The following is a 16928-nucleotide window of genomic DNA, read 5'->3' as shown; positions in this document are numbered from 1 at the left end:
AAAACTAAAACACACTGTAACTTCATGTACACATTGCGAACATGTCAGTATCTTCCAACTAAAGCTCAAAACTGGAAAAAAAAAAACAAAAAAAAAAAAACTCACGTTATTACAAATTACCACTTTTTTAGTTTCTTAAACATCAAAATAATCCAGTAAATGCTATTATATTTACATTTTTGTTTCATTTTTGTACTGGATGTCTGAGTGTCCACGCAAACAGGAAACACCATCAACTAATTTTGCATATTTTTACAGAAATAAGTCTGTGCTAAGAAACTGAGGCTGCCTGACTCATGTATTAGTTGTGATTAAAATCAAGAATAAATCTTACTCCCTACTTTCTAATTATGTCTCACCCTCTTTCCTATAAAACCTTCCTGTAAAGTCTAAATAGTTAAATTTGGTTAAACTAACCTCCAGTACAACTCTGACCCTTTCAACATACAGGCATATTACACATGAAACACCCAGAACACTGAAAACTAACACCTAACACTCACTGGAACTTCATGTACAAGATCTAAACATGTCACAATCTTCTAACGAAAGCTCAAAACTGGAAAAAAAACCCCCAAAAAACCCCTTATAACCTTATTATAAATTTGCACTTTTCTAGTTTCTTAAACATCAAAATAATCCAGTAAAAGTTATAAATGTAATTTTATTTACATTTTTGTTTCATTTTTGTACTGGATGGAAACACCACCTGCTAATTTTCCATATTTTTACGGAAACAAGTCTATGCTATTAAACCTTGGGTACCCGAGTCATGTAGTAAATGTGATTAAAATCAAGAATAAATCTTTAAAAAATAATCCCCTGCTCTCTAATTATGTCTCACCCTCTTCCCTATAAAACCTTCCTGTAAAGTCTAAATAATTAAATTGCTCTAAACTCCACACTAACCTCGGGGCAGCTTCTCCTTTTGTACATGGATGATCTCTTTTATTTCTATACGTTTAAAAACACTCAGACTTAATGTCCTTGACGAACGTTTTCATCACCCTACACATTGTTCTTTTATTATTATTTTCCCAGTCAGTGAACGTTACACATGTCCGTGTTGTGTCAGAGCTGCAGAGGTCATTAAACGCCTCAGGACACGCTCGGTTTTATTGTAGATTTTACAGCCGACTAAATCACATCCTGTCTCACCTGCAGATTGATTTGTCTAGTCACATGTAAAAGAGTTTAGCTGTGACCCTTGGCCTGCATCAGGCTTTTATAACGCTGGATTACAAAACCTCTGTAAGACGTGCTAACACTTATCTACTGACTGGTCTGGGTTTTCCAGTGAACAGAGTGAACTGGAAACGGTTTGGTTTTTTAAATTATCTGAAGTCTCTATGTGACTTGTTTACTGATACTAGACGCTGTTATCTTTTTACAGCTAGATACGCTGTCTTATTCTTGTTCTGCTTCCTGTTTTACTTCATATTCATCATGTTCTTTTCTTCTTCTTTGCCTTCATCATCATCATCTTCGTCATATCAACACGTTCATCTTCTCTTTTTGCTTCTTCATCATCATTATCTTCTTTCTTCTGCTTCTTCTTCTTCTAGTTCTTTTACTTCCTGTTTTGCTTCTTTTTATTCATCACGTTCATCATGTTCTTCATCGTCTTCTTCATCATCATCATCGTCATTATCTTCATCTTCTTTTGCTTCTCATGCAGCTTCTCTTTCATGTTCATTTTCTCGTTTTGTTTCTTCTGCTTCTTCATCTTCTGTTGCTTTATCTACTTCTTTTGCTTCTTCATAATCATCATGTTCATCTTTTCTTCTCGTTCATCTTCTCCATTCTCTTCTTAGTCTTCATCATCTTCTTCATAATCATCATCCTCTTCTTTTACTTCTCATGCAGCTTCTTCTTCATCATGTTCATTTTCTTCTTTTGCTTCTTTTGCTTCTTGTTGTTCATCATATTTTGCTTCTTTATCGTCATTGTTGTCATCTTCTCTCTTCTTCTCTCTCCATCTTCTTCTTCTACTCTATATTACGTTCTTCATTTGCTCTCATTACATTCCACTCAGGAACATCTTCTTCATTGTGTTCGCCATCGTCATTGTTGTCATCGTCTCTCTCCTTCTTCTCCTCTCTTCTTCTTTTTCTTCTTCTTCTCTCTTCTCCTTCTTTCTCTTCTTCTTCTCCTTCTTCTCTCTTCTTCTTCTTCTCCTCTCTTCTTCCTCTTCTTCTCCCTCTTCTTCTCCTTCTTCTCCTCCTTCTTCTCCTTCTCCTTCTTCTTCTCTCTCCTTCTTCTCCTTCTTCTTCTTCTCCTTCTTCTCCTCTCTTCTCCCTCTTCTTCTTCTCCTCCTCCTTCTTCTCTCTCTTCTTCTTCTCCTCCTCCTTCTTCTCTCTTCTTCTTCTTCTCCTTCTCCTTCTCTCTCCTTCTTCTTCTCCTCCTCTCTTCTCCCTCTTCTTCTTCTCCTCCTCCTTCTTCTTCTCTCTCCTTCTTCTTCTCCTCCTCTCTTCTCCCTCTTCTTCTTCTCCTCCTCCTTCTTCTCTCTCTTCTTCTTCTCCTCCTCCTTCTTCTCTCTTCTTCTTCTTCTCCCCTCTTCTCCTTCTTCTTCTCCCTCTTCTTCTCCTTCTTCTCCTCCTTCTTCTCCTTCTTCTCCTTCTCCTTCTTCTTCTCTCTCCTTCTTCTTCTCCTCCTCTCTTCTCCCTCTTCTTCTCCTTCTTCTTCTCCCTCTTCTCCTTCTTCTCCTCCTCCTTCTTCTCTCTTCTTCTTCTTCTCCCCTCTTCTCCTTCTTCTTCTCCCTCTTCTTCTCCTTCTTCTCCTCCTCCTCCTTCTCTCTTCTTCTTCTTCTCCCCTCTTCTTCTTCTCCCTCTTCTTCTCCTTCTCCTCCTCCTCCTTCTTCTCTCTTCTTCTTCTTCTCCCCTCTTCTCCTTCTTCTTCTCCCTCTTCTTCTCCTTCTCCTCCTCCTCCTCCTTCTTCTCTCTTCTTCTTCTTCTCCCTCTTCTCCTTGTTCTCCTCCTTCTTCTTCTTCTTCTTCTTCTTCTCCTTCTCTTCTTCTTCTCTCTCCTTCTTCTTCTTCTACTCTATATTACATTCTTCATTTGTTCTCATTACATTCCACTTAGGAGCATCTTCCGAGTGTGAAACCCAATGAAAAATGCATTACTCCTATCCAGTCTTTTGCTTCCTATCAAACTGGACATTTTTACACTGGTCCAAATTCCTTTGTCGTTACTTTTAGTGCAGTATTTTGAACACTGTGTCTGTGTTTTGATGTCTTTTAAAACCATGAGGGTCGGACACTTAATGCCTGACATAAATACCAGACTCAAATCAAATCATGTTTAATGAAAGAGACACGAGGGAAGAAGAAAACTGTTGTGGTCAGCGTCTGCAGAGGAGGACACGTGGCCAGCTGCTGTCTGTACTGGCTGCCCTCTAAATATGGAACAGTTGCTTGATTGTGAATAATATATAGGTGTACAGTACTGAATATGGATTATAGTGCATATTCAGTTTTGGTAAAGGACACATATGCTGCAGACAAATCCAAGGTCTGAGTCTGAAATCATGATTTGCTCGTATGTTAACTGTGCCAAGAACATTTTATAGATCTATATGTGAAATGTCATTTGCATAGATATTGTTTTGGAGATTTCATGCTTAGATTAATTTAAAATGTCCTTTAACGGGACTGTTTTCTATGCATTGAGATGTCTCATTTCAGCAGGTTAGCATATCTGAGGAAAGGAACTGTTCCATTCTTCTATAACTGGGCTGATAAAAAGAAAGTCAGGGACACAGCAGTTCATGGAGTTACAGCTTATTCTGGTTCATGGAGTTCACAAACCACATCAGCCAAGGCTCATATTAAAGTTAAAGAGTTAGTGTAAATTATCTGAAGTTGTAAAACCATCTGCAGGTGGCACCGACTATGGATAAACACCTCTAGGGTTCCCACAAGGTCTTAAAAGTCTTGAATTTACAAATCTGCATTTAATACCTTAAAGAAGTTTTTAAAATGTATTCAATTTGATATGGTAGATTTTAAGTTATGTTGTCATAAACTTATTGGCTGTGTTGTGTTAAAATGTGTCTGTTAAATGTCCAAGCTGCAAAGAAAGAAACGTTATTCTACTCAGTTCCACCCATTCCAACCTGACAATTTATACTGAAATTAGGAACCAATTATTGCTAACTTTGCAGCCCCCAGTGAGAAATAATCACAGAACATTCAGCCCAGCATATAATAATAATAATAATAATAATAATAATAATAATAATAATTATTATTATTATTATAATTATAATAATAATACATTTTATTTATAATGCACCTTTCAAGACACCCAAGGACACTGTACGGCATAAAACAGACAATGCATAAAATACAAAGAAGTAAACAAATGGATAAAAGAATAATTACAGTATATAGAAATGAAAGTGTAAAATGGAGAGTAAAACTTATGGTGGGTAGGCTGCTCTGAAAAGGTGAGTTCTGAGTCTGGATTTGAATGTGGGAGAGAGAGAAAGAGAGAGAGATATGGGAAGAATATGTCCAGCTATTAGTCGCAGTTGTTAGAAAGCTGACTTTGAGAACTTTAAGGGACAGGTCGCAAGTGAAAAGTAAGCAAGGGGGAAATGCAGATGTCATTCTTGACCTGGTTGACACTAGTAGAGGGGAACGGCTGTGAACTGGGCATTCGGTTATGTTCTAAGTAGCCTTGAAAAGGTCTTAAAAAGTCTTAAATTAAACTTGTAAAATCCTGTAGGAACCCTGACCTCATACAACCACATGTCAGTGGAAACTGTTTTTAGATGTGTTTAATATGCATGTAGAGAAGAACATAAATATTCAATGTGTGGACAAAAGATGATGACATTAAATGGCAAAAAAAACCACCAAAAAAATACTGATTGATACATATTTGAGTTATTTTAGAAACAGAAGTTGCCTCAATTTTGAAGTTTAAATGAAGATTATAACTCTTCAAACATATTATTAGCCTCACAGCATAATTGCCTAAGTCATATTTTTGGCCAAATTACGATATCTGCTTAATGTTACTCTCCTAATATTGCTGATTCATTTATATGCAGATCACAGTTTGGCCAAAAATATGACTAAGGCAAATATGCTATGAGGCTAATGATATGTACTGCATATGTGCAGTATTATCTGACCTCACAGCTTCATTTCCCCGTGGAGCGTCCTCTAGCTTTTATAACCTCTGACAAATGTTCTCAGTAAGTGCTGACAAACTTCTTACACCTCTTTATCACAATCTTTGCCGATTCTTCGCATTGAAAAGCCTCCGGCTCAGTGATGTTTCATGGTGTCTGTGCTACAACTGCCTTTTTTAAATCCCATCAAAGATTTTCAATGGGATTTAAATTTGGTGACTGAAAAGACGACTTACGATCACTGTGAGGGCATGTTTCACCATTTCAGTCCAGAAACATGTCAGTATGCTTTGAGGGAATTTCCTCAATTATGCACAAATGCTTACTGGGATGCAAAGATATAGTACAACAATTTTGGTGGCCAAAAGGTCAAAGGTCAAGCTCAATACAGGGTGTGGAAGCAAAATGTACAATGAACATTTAGTTGTTTTTTCTCAGCAGGCACTACGTCAGTTGTTTTGAACCCAAACATATACTGATGTCATAATCATACCTAACACTATTATCCATACCTTTTCACAAACTTTTGCCCATATGAGTAATCAGGAAAGCAAACGTCAAAGAGTGTGTGATTTGCTGAATGCACTCGTCACACCAAAGGAGATTTCAAAAATAGTTGGAGTGTCCATAAAGACTGTTTATAATGGAAAGAAGAGAATGACTATGAGCAAAACTATTACCAGAAAGTCTGGAAGATACTATTAAAGAAGAATGGGAGAAGTTGTCACCCCAATATTTGAGGAACACTTGCGCAAGTTTCAGGAAGCGTGTGAAGGCAGTTATTGAGAAAGAAGGAGGACACATAGAATAAAAACATTTTCTATTTTGTACATTTTCTTGTGGCAAATAAATTCTCATGACTTTCAATAAACTAACTGGTCATACACTGTCTTTCAATCCCTGCCTCAAAATATTGTACATTTTGCTTCCCCACCCTGTACAGCCTCATGCCTGCCCAGTGTTAGGAACCCAGCATGTCAAAAACACCTTGAGGAAGTTTCTCCAAATTTGATGGAAACGTTCACTTGATAATGAGGATGAACTGAACGTATTTTGGTGGCAAAGGGTCAAAGGTCAAGGCCGCTGCAGCCTTTGTTCGTCAGCTCTTACAGGGGTGTCAAACTGTGGTCCTGGAGGGTCGGTATCCTGCATGTTTTAAATGTTTCCCTCTTCCATCACACCTGGAAGCCATTCCATCATTATCAGGCTTCTGCACAGCTGGATGATGACCTGATCAGTAATTAAAGCAGGTGTGCTGGAAGGGGGAAATGTCTAAAACATGCAGGATACCGACCCTCCAGGACCGCAGTTTGACACCTGTGTGACATCATGAGGGATTTTCTTCTGGTTTGGCTCAAATGTTCACTTGGGCTCAAGGATGAACTGATTACATTTTCAAGGTCGGTGTTACCGTATAGAACACTTCATTTTTGCTGTAACTGCTTGTAATTGATAGGACACCGTGGACAGATTCTGATGCAGGGAGAGTGGACATATCTGACTGAACATATGGTTCTTGTTATAATAATAAAGCCCCGTTTATCCTTTCAATTCCAGGATCAATCACTCATTCATTCCCTCCTGCTGAAACTTTAAATTGGACTCTTTTATCTGTGCCTTAGCTTTCATTTGGTTTCTGATGTAGATAATTGCTTGCAGGGAGTGTGAAGGTGCATTAGTGATTTATGTTCGACATTTCTGTTGCTTGACATCTTTAATACGAACCTTCTCATGACTATGTATGAGCGCATAAATTCGACCTGCCTCATTGGTCGCAACCAGATCGAGCTTTGTTGCCTTAATACGCCAAAATGTGACATCTTAACATGCATTTGAAGTGGAGGCGGACTCTGAGGAGATGGAAAGAGCTCGACTCGACTCAGTTCAGACGTACAGCAAAGTATGCAAATAAATTGTCTTTTGTTGCCCCGTGTCAAAGCAAAAGTAAAACGCAGATACAAAGAACAAAATGTCAGAAATCTGATCAGATTCCTAGAGGGATTCTTCCTGTTTCAGTTCATTCATAATTTCATCACAGAACCACCTCATCTTAGATTTTCTTCTCAGCATGGATGGCCTACTTTCACTCCCTCCGACTGTCTCTATAGAAACACGACAGGAAAAAGGTGGTTAAACCTAACTTCTGACAGGAAACCATGAGCGAGAATAATTCCAGATCAGAAAAACACAGCCTGTCAATACAGAAACCTTTCATACAAACACCTACCCCAAAGGCTTTTACATAGTACAGATAAAACAACACGGAACAGTCAGTAGAAAAGGAGGAACGTACGGTTTTCTGTAGGATTTCAGATGTTTAGGAGCTCACGTTTGAAGACTTTGATACGAGTTAAACATATTTTCTATAGACGTATTTTAATATATGTCTATTTTTTTTATTGTTGAATACTTGGGAGCAGCTGACATTTACCTGAATTCCTTCGGGATTAAAAAATTACTGTCTTGATTTATCTTAAATAATAAAATTTTACAGTTTTTAATAACAATATATAAAATTTCATATCATTTTATACCATATTATTACCATATATGTATGCAAAAACCTGGAAAAGCTACAGGTAGGGCTAGGTAATATATTTAATTGATATGATTAATAAAGATTTAGTTTTTTACAATTACAAAATCAAGATCTCTGCAGATTTTCCTCTCTGAACAAAAACTGATAAAGCAACCTGTTTACTTTTTGATACATATTACCTGTGAATGTGTTTGTCCAGTCATATGTGGAATGTAGTTTTAGTAAAGACTGAGTGTTTTGGAATTAAGTATTAACTTCAGTTCATGCATCCATAAAACAGTCAATTATTTAAAATCATCTACAATATGGAAATAATCAAGATCTTATTGACAGGAGGTAAAAATAAAGACCAAACAGCTTAACTTCCTGAGACCCAGGAAAGAACAAGTTTTTCCTTTAAAATAAATAAATAAATGAATATTATATTAGTTATTAGTATTATAATTATATTATTATATATTATTATATTATATAACATGATGTTTCCTATATTGGAAACATCATGATGCAACAGTTTTTTCAGATGCATTTTTTTTAAGTTATGGAATGTCCTTTGGGTGGACAGTTTTATTTTTTTGTATAAAGCTGTGAAACTCTTGCCCACAAACATGGACAGAACACCCAGAGCTGGGTCTGAGGAGGATAAATACAAAACCCACTATCTATTAATACATTAATAATCCATCTAATACATCCATTTTATATTCATTTGGCTTGGTGGTGTCCAGAATGACTAACCTTATAACAGTAGGAAAATCCCTGCATTATTAATGAAATATTTCCAGCAATAAAAAGATGAGAAATGGGAAGAACACAGTACAATTCCAAAAACAGCCAAATCAATACAGAATGAGAATAATGCAAGGAATAAAATAGAAAAGAGACAGTGAAACAATGTGTACTGAAGTCATGTCCAAATGTGTATAGTACAACTGTACCTCCGTCTAGCAGCCAGTTACCTGATACATACACAAGCAGACCTCCACATTTCCCTTTTCAGCTGTTTTCAGGGCCACTTCCTTTCTGACTTCCTGTACAGCTGAGGCAAATTCCTGTCCAAATTCCTCTGTCTCGGTGATATGATTACGAACAGTTTGTACCAGTAAAAGGAGCTGTTTTAGTCACATTTATTACAAATGCCTGTTATGGATGCAGCCGTTTAGTTTGTGCTCTTAACCCTCAAAGACTGAAACAGCGGCCTCATCTTAAAACATCTATGGCTCTAAAATCATTAATAACTTCTGAGCCTCTAGCTTTAATATGATGCGTAAATAATTCAGGTAAAATGCTGTTTCTATGCTTTTCAGCAGCATCGTGTGTCTTATCTGGACATTCAGAGGCTCCGTAGTGAACATGGAAACACTGTGATCTTCTACAGCATTGATTCACCAGTAAAACCCATTAAGGTTGTACCGATCCGATAGTAGGATCGGATATCGGCCCTGATATCAGCATTTTAGCTGGATCACTGATGGGTAAAAGCAACCAATCCGTAAGACCCATCCTTGACCTTTAAATATTTGCGACATGAGCTATGTCATGCATGCTGGATGTAATTCTAAAACTAAAGTGACAGACCTGTATGTGGAGAACGTGGTGGGTTATATACAGTCACAGAAAAAAATTATTGGACCATCCTTGTTTTCTTCAGTTGCTTGTTCATTTTAACGCCTGGTCCAACTAAAGGTCCATTTGTTTGGACAAATAGAATGAGAACAACAAAAATATCTCATAGTAGTTTAATTTCACAGCTGATATCTATCCATTTAACATGTTTACTTGATAAAAACCAAAATCCCTTCAGTTTTTCCATCAGTATCTGTGTCATTGTTCTGACAAAAACAGTGCTTTTATTCGTTCCATGTTTTCTTTTCTGTCTGTTTTAGTCACATGATACACACAGGAGTTTGGACTGGATTGTAGAACCATTGTTTTAAATGACTTTTTGATGCTCTAATAATTTTTTCCGCGACTGTAGCATCCCTAAAACCCATGCAGGCAAATAACTGGTTGGAAACACAATCATTTGTTCAGTTAATGATAGAATTTGCTGACAAAGTCCTTTTTCTGGTCTGATATAATAACCCTTCAATTTACTGTGAACTTTTATGAATATCAGTGTGGTCAGGCCTAGGAAAAAAAATGTTGTGTTTCCGGTTTCAGTCCTGAAAAAATTAGGGTAGGTAGGTAGGGATTCTTTTTTTTTTTTTTTTTTTTTTTTTACACTTTGGCCCAAACTCTAGTGATCCAACTAATACAATGCAGTAGAACATAGTAAAACTGAAATGTATGGAGACACATCACTCAGTAAGACAAGTGGAGTCACATAGTGAAATGGGTGACAGAAAATATCTAAAACACGGCCTGCAGGTAATGAAATTTCTTTGTAGAACGGTACGTAAGCCAAATTTACACAAGTTACAGTGAAAGGAGCTATTATTTACGGATCAAAAGTCATTTTCTCCTTGGACTAGTCCATGTTGTCACAAAGTGATTGTCTGCTTTTACATAACAATCATTGCAGCATTTAGAACAATGACGTAGTTTTTAATCTTCATTTTCGATTATTTTGACCATTTTTAATCAGTTTACAGTACCTAATGACATAGATTAAGACCATATCGTAAGCCACACTTGGCCACTATTCCCCACACGTACCTCTTCTAACAATGGAATGCGCCACAGTCACATGACCTTTGTGTGCCGGGGGGGCGAAGAAAATAAAGAGGTGATACTCTTTGAGCTATTTTGCCCGCCCAGTTGAGCTATAATTTGTCAGTGGCACAGATTTTACGTTATGCACAGGTGTTGGGTCACACATGTTACTTTGTGAACCTACGATGTCCCGTCCTTCAAAGAATGTTAATCAAATTACCGCGCATGTCGCATGCCAGCAAACAACACTTTGAAACCCCTAGTGCAGTGGTTCTTTACCTTGTTGGCGGTACTGAACCCCACCAGTTTCATATGTGCATTCACCGAACCCTTCTTTATTAAAAAATATAATATGATTTTTTTCCAAATTCCAGACACAGGCATATGTTTTACTGGTGCACAGAATGAACCGTGCATTAACATCACTGTGTTCAAAGAACAAAACCAATACAGTGCATGAACTCACAACAAATTCCATACCTTTTCACAAAGACATGACCTTTTTTAATACTACCACACTGAAATGGTTTTAATTTTTGTATTCCAATAATGAACTTACTGTATTTATGCTATTTATCATTTTTAACATTTTAACACACACCCATCACCTAATTTCCATCAGGCTACAATAATAATGAATATTTACTGCAGATCAGTGTGACTTCTGCTGTTGCCTTTGACAGACCAGTTCACAAATGCGTGGCTTCACCTTGGTAAGTGCCACTCTCATGTCATTTTCACAGCAAAGTCTGTTCCTTTTCTTCGTTTTTATGTCCAGCATCCTTATTACGACACTAGCTCGGCTTTAGCGTAATACGATTTCTCCATCCGCGACGGTGCGTCGGTCGTCACATGATTGTAACTGACCAGTGCGGTGACCAAAAAATGTAAACAAACGCTACACATGGCTGCCTCCGTGGTTAACAGGAAGTAGCAAAAGTCATAACAACGATGTGGAAAATACTCAAATAATTCATCGTCAGATGAGTGGAAGAGATTATAAACACTTCCGGATGTGTTGTAGTGGTATAAGCAACAACAGTACACCGCGTATATTGGATGTCAATCAGAGAAAGAGTCTCCGAAGCTGTTTGTTTACATACACGGACCTAGCCTGACACACACACCCGACTAATGAGTCCAGTGTGTGTCTGGACCTCCGCCGAACCCCTGAGACTGACTCACCGAACCCCTAGGGTTCCATCGAACCCAGGTTAAGAACCACTGCCCGAGTGTGAAACCCCCAAAGCCTGGAGCGACTTGGATCTGTTCCAATCCTATTAATTAAACCCAGATGTCATCGTTGAACCTTAGGCTTGGTGGATGTCTTTATTTAACCTTTTCTATTACACTAGGAGTAAGCAGAGCATGTTAGGAAACCTATTCTACAACGTTTCATCACTCTGGTGTCAGATCGCAAAATGTATGTCCCCTGCCAGCGGCCCACCCCCAAAAAAAGGCTAGGGTTGGCAGGTTTTTCTAGGGTCGGTCGGGAAACACAACATTTTTTTTCCTAGGCCTCAGTAAATTAAATACAGGAAAATACCCAATTTTCACAGAAAAATAAAGGATAATATTACAATAAATGGTAATAAATCAAAGAGGAAATGTTCAATGTAGAGATAAATTGGAAGGCTAAAATAAAACTTCCTGACAAATATTTCTAGGTTTTTAAGGGTTGAAATCTTCAGTGTATTTACTTAAATTTGGTTCATGATATTCCATCGAGGGTTTTCAAAGTTAAAACTAACTAAACCAAGACTACCTGAAACTGAGCTGACCTAAAACAAATTCAAGTAAGTAAATATTTAAATATTTTAGTGGAAACATCTTCATTTTGCATCTTTTTCACTCTATTTCATACACAAGTCTAGTGTTGTGGTTGGATATTAAATCTATGTTCCAGTTTTTTTTGTTTTTTTTTTAGTGCTGCCAGTTTAATTCCAGCAGATGGTAAGTAAGCATGGCAGGCGTCTGTTTGGCCAAACTGTCCTCGCCCAGTTTCATTTGGGTTTATTCTGAGAAAGACTTAGATATGAGCCTTTTACTTTAATGTGATAAAATATGTGAAACACTCTCAAGGAGAATAAATGGTGTAAAGCTCACATAGCTCACCTTGACAAATTTATCTGCGATAGTTAAATTACTCTGATATATGTGTTTTATATTTGTCTTTGATGAATTGTTGTTTAACCTTTAAAGACCTAGAAATATTTGTTAGACTTCCAATTTATGTCTACATTTTACATTTCCTCAGTGATTTATTACCATTTATTCTAATACTATCCTGTAAAATTGCAATGTTCACTGTAAATTCAAAGGTTATTGTGTCAGAACAGGGAACGCTGGAATAAAAGTCACTTACAGATGATGATGAAGCCTGTGAACGTCCAAAAAAAAAAAGATGTGATCCTGCTTTAAAGGTAAGAAAAAGCATTTTAACTAATTATTTAATCATTATAATGGGATTAGTGGCTCAAAATGTAGATTGTTAAAGAGCTCTAGATGTTTTTAGACACCACTGGCAGATGTTTAAGTCTTTGAAGTTAACTCTAAAGATGCTTTTGAAATGCTCTAGTTATTTTCTTTTAATTGCAGTTTTTTCTGACCTTTGAGAATCTCACCTTCAAGAAATACTTTGAACTAAAGTCGTTAAAACTAAACTAAAAGAAAGCATTTTCACAAAAAACCCATATTAATTAAAACTATACTTAAAAAGTTAAATGAAATGATCATTAAAAACTAATAAAAGCAAAACTTTTGCTTTACTGTGTCTTCAACATGTCCCATATACCATAACAACCATGTTTTTCAGCTAAATCAATTTATCACATATTTTTTTCTCATTGGCTTTTAACTGTGTGAGAGGTTGGCTTTTATTATTTTAATATATAATTTTATTGTTTTTATTCTTTTTTGTGTTGTATTTGTTTTTATGCCTGTGTTCAGTGTTGTTTTTTAAGTGCTTTATAAATAAAGTTGAGTTGAGTGTCATCAACCAGCCAGTCTGCAGGATGTTTGTTTTGGACGTTCTCACATAATCGCTTTAGTTTCACTCTGACCTGTCATCTCCTCTAAACAAACCCTTAACCAAAACCCTTGTCCACAACAGAATGTCTCCACAACTAAGGGCTTGAACTGTTGGCTCTACTTTGCCAGTATTGGGATTTATTCTGACTGACTTTTTTGTTGGTGATCAGGGTTTTGGCACAGGTGTTGAAAGTCTTAAAAATATGGAGTTTTTAAACACTGTTTTCCAGACCTTGAAAAATGAAGTGAAGTGGCTCATTTGCATTTAAAGGGCCAGCGCTCCAAACCACCTTTCTGGGGTCATTCCTCAGAAATAGTGTTGCAGATGGACCTGTGGAGTTGAATGAATGAAGAATTCAGAGCCGAGCAGAGCATTTACAGTTTATGGAGAGCACAGGGACATGAGGGAAAAGGAGGAATTCCATTTTTAAAAAAAAAAAAAGCAAAATATCACTCCTTTGAAAACATCTTTAAAAGGTATTACATTTGATTTGGTAGGTCTTAAGTCATACAAAAACCAAGGCACTCTTATAATTCTAAAATGCCTGTATTAATTATGGGATGTCTCAGTGGACCTCACTGAGCCCTAATGTGTTTCAGCCTGCTGGCCTTCATCAGGGGGACATGCTGAAATTAATAAAGGCATTTTCAAATTTACAAGAGAGTGCCTCGTTTTTTGTATTTTTTGTGCATTGACTGCACAAATTTACCATTTTTCATTACTATTTTTCATTACTGCCTGGAGGTCCTTGAAGCATTGGTCTTTACTGTTTGTTCAAGGTCTTAAGTTGTGTTGCCTTAAACGTGTTCACTGTATTGTGTTTAAAAATGTCTGTTAAATGTCCAAGATACAAAGAAAGTAACGTTACTCTACTCAGTTCACTCGTTCCAACCCGACAATTTATATTGAAATTAGGAACCAATTATCGCTAACTCTGCAGATGATGGTGAGAAACGATCAGAGAACATTCAGCCCAACACGTGCAGCCGTGCAGAAAGCTGACTTTGTGAACTTTAGGGGATGGAAGTAAGCATGGGGAAGTACAAATGTCATCATGTCTGGTGGGAGGAAAGGTCATTCCTCCTGGTCCAGCTTTCCCTTAAACTCTTAAATAATGTCTTTTAAATAAATGTTAAAATCACATTTTATTGCTGTTGATTTGAATGTGCATTTTAATTTTAATGTTTTTATATTTTAACTTTCTCTCATCTTAAATATATTTAGAGAATAAACAGACTCAAAAACAGTTTCTATCCAACAGCAATAACCACCCTCAATGCCATAAAAAAACTATCTCTAACACAACACATATATACAGTGAGGGGATCGTGCAGTGACAGAAAGAATGGCTGTGTGTGTTTGTTTCTGTATTTATTTATTATTGTGGTGTTTGTGTCTGTGTTGTTTTTTTTACGATGCACTGAATGTTTGACACTTTTTTAATTTTGTTGTACATGTTGCCTGTTACAATGACAGTAAAGACTGCTCTATTCTATTCTATTCTATTCTATTCTATTCTATTCTATTCTATTCGTATGCCTCTCCTATGATGCTTTTATGTTTTATGTAAAACACTTTGAATTATCCTGTACATGAAATGTGCTCTCCAAATAAACTTGCCTTGCCATGATATGAGTGGAGGTGAACAGCTGTGAAGTGGACATTAAATTCTGTTCTAAATAGTCTTAAAAAGGTCTTGAATTTAACTTGTAGAAACCTGTAGGAACTCTGAGATGGTAGAAGTGGATGTTCCTCTTTCTGAGGTTAAATTTTGGCCTGATGTAATTTACAGCCAAAGTTGACACTGTCTGAGTCTGCCCAATCATTAGTCATTTCCCTTTGACATATCTCATCAGCGAGTCGAAGACCAGTCGCTGAATCCTTCCTAAAGGGATGGAAATCACCTTTGCGCACCAGTTAATGGACTCAGAATTTTTCGTCTGACCCATGTTCCACTGACCCACATAGAGGATGAAGTGGTTTATCTGTGTTGCCTCACAGTACCAAGGTTGTGAGTTCCATTCCCAGGTGGACCAGGGGCTTCCTGTGTGGACTTTACATGTTCTTCTCATTCCTCCGGATGTTCGGTTTTCCCCCGCTGTTTAAAACATGTATGCAAGATTAATTCTCCTGTCAGTGCCCTTGACTGGGGTACAGCCATAGATCCAGACCAGGTCCCTGGACACCTTCAGGGGCAGCCCCATACTTTTATATGTACTAAAATGGGCTAAATGAAGAGTCTGAACTTCCCTTTTCCATTTCGTTCATTTCACATGTGGAGCTGAAAGGAAGCTGGATCCCACATCCACAGTAATGCAGAAGTTTTGCAAAACAGATATTTTTTGTTTGTTTGAGCCTCTTGTCAAACACTTAATGGCATTTTAGGTCACAAAAACAGAAAAAAAACTGCTTTGTGTGCATCCATGTGTTCAGAGAAAACACAGAGATTGGAAAATAGTGGTGTCACAGTTCATTTTACTCATGTCTAGTATGTCTTTGTGTGATAAAGCTGCACCTGAAACATCAAATCCAGGTGTGAAAATCAGTGCATGACCTGCAGTCGATCAAGGTCAGCACAGATACCTTTGGGAGACAGACCGGACCGGTGTTATGGACAAATCCACATCATGTAAAGAATACACTTCCACAACCAACATTTAAAGCCTCTACGTCTGCTACGTCCAGTTTAATCCACGGTGTCCACAGGTTGGACAACACATACTATGGTTTGGACCGGTTTGGAGGTGTTTTTGCTTTGTTGTGTGGAATAAAAAAAAGAAAATATGTGTTTAGAGAAATATCCATGTTAGTGTGGACAGGACACAAGTCAGATGTGGAGTGAAAAGCTGGAGCTGGGAAAAAAGTTAAGGTGGAGAAGAGGAGTAACAGTAGCTAAGTAATGCAAAAATAAACCGAAATGTACAGAAGACACACTAAAATATACAAATAATATGCAGAGCTACACTGAAGTACACAAAAGACACAAAAATATCTATAAAAATATGCAAAAATACACTTAAATGCACAAAAGATACACTAAAATATGCAAAATATGCTGAAATACACAAAAGACAAATATACAAAAAATAGGCTGAAATACACACAAGATGCACTAAAATATGCTGAAAAACACAAGATACACTAAAATATGCAAAAAAAATAAGCTGAAGTACACAAAACACACTAAAATATATAAAACATATGCAAAAATACACTGAAGTGCACAAAAGATACACTAAAATACACTAAAATATGCAAAAATATGCTGAAATACACAAAAAATTCACTAAAATATATAAAACATTAGCAAAAATATACTAAAGTGCACAAAACATACACTAAAATACACAATAAATTTGCATAAATTCACTGAAATACACAAGATGCACAAAAATGTACAAAAAATATGCAAAAATATGCTGAGACACAAAAGATGCACTAAAATATGTACAAATATGCAGAAATACACAAAAGATACACTGAAACATACACAAAATATACAAAAATACACTGAAATGCACACATAGTATGGTAAATGCACAATCATCTGCAGGTTTGAGG

The 16928-nt window shown here is 36.8% G+C and overlaps 1 protein-coding gene across 1 annotated transcript in view; it reads left to right on the top strand.

The window, feature by feature from the left end:
* znrf2b (zinc and ring finger 2b) overlaps positions 1 to 16928 on the top strand; it is a 97799-nt gene that overhangs the window by 58771 nt on the left and 22100 nt on the right. The window lies entirely within an intron of this gene.

This window comes from Sphaeramia orbicularis, chromosome 16, assembly GCF_902148855.1.
Source record: "Sphaeramia orbicularis chromosome 16, fSphaOr1.1, whole genome shotgun sequence".
Taxonomy (NCBI): Eukaryota; Metazoa; Chordata; class Actinopteri; order Kurtiformes; family Apogonidae; genus Sphaeramia; species Sphaeramia orbicularis.
The sequence above is the reverse complement of the archived record's forward strand: the minus strand, read 5'-3'. Positions and strand labels throughout refer to the sequence as shown.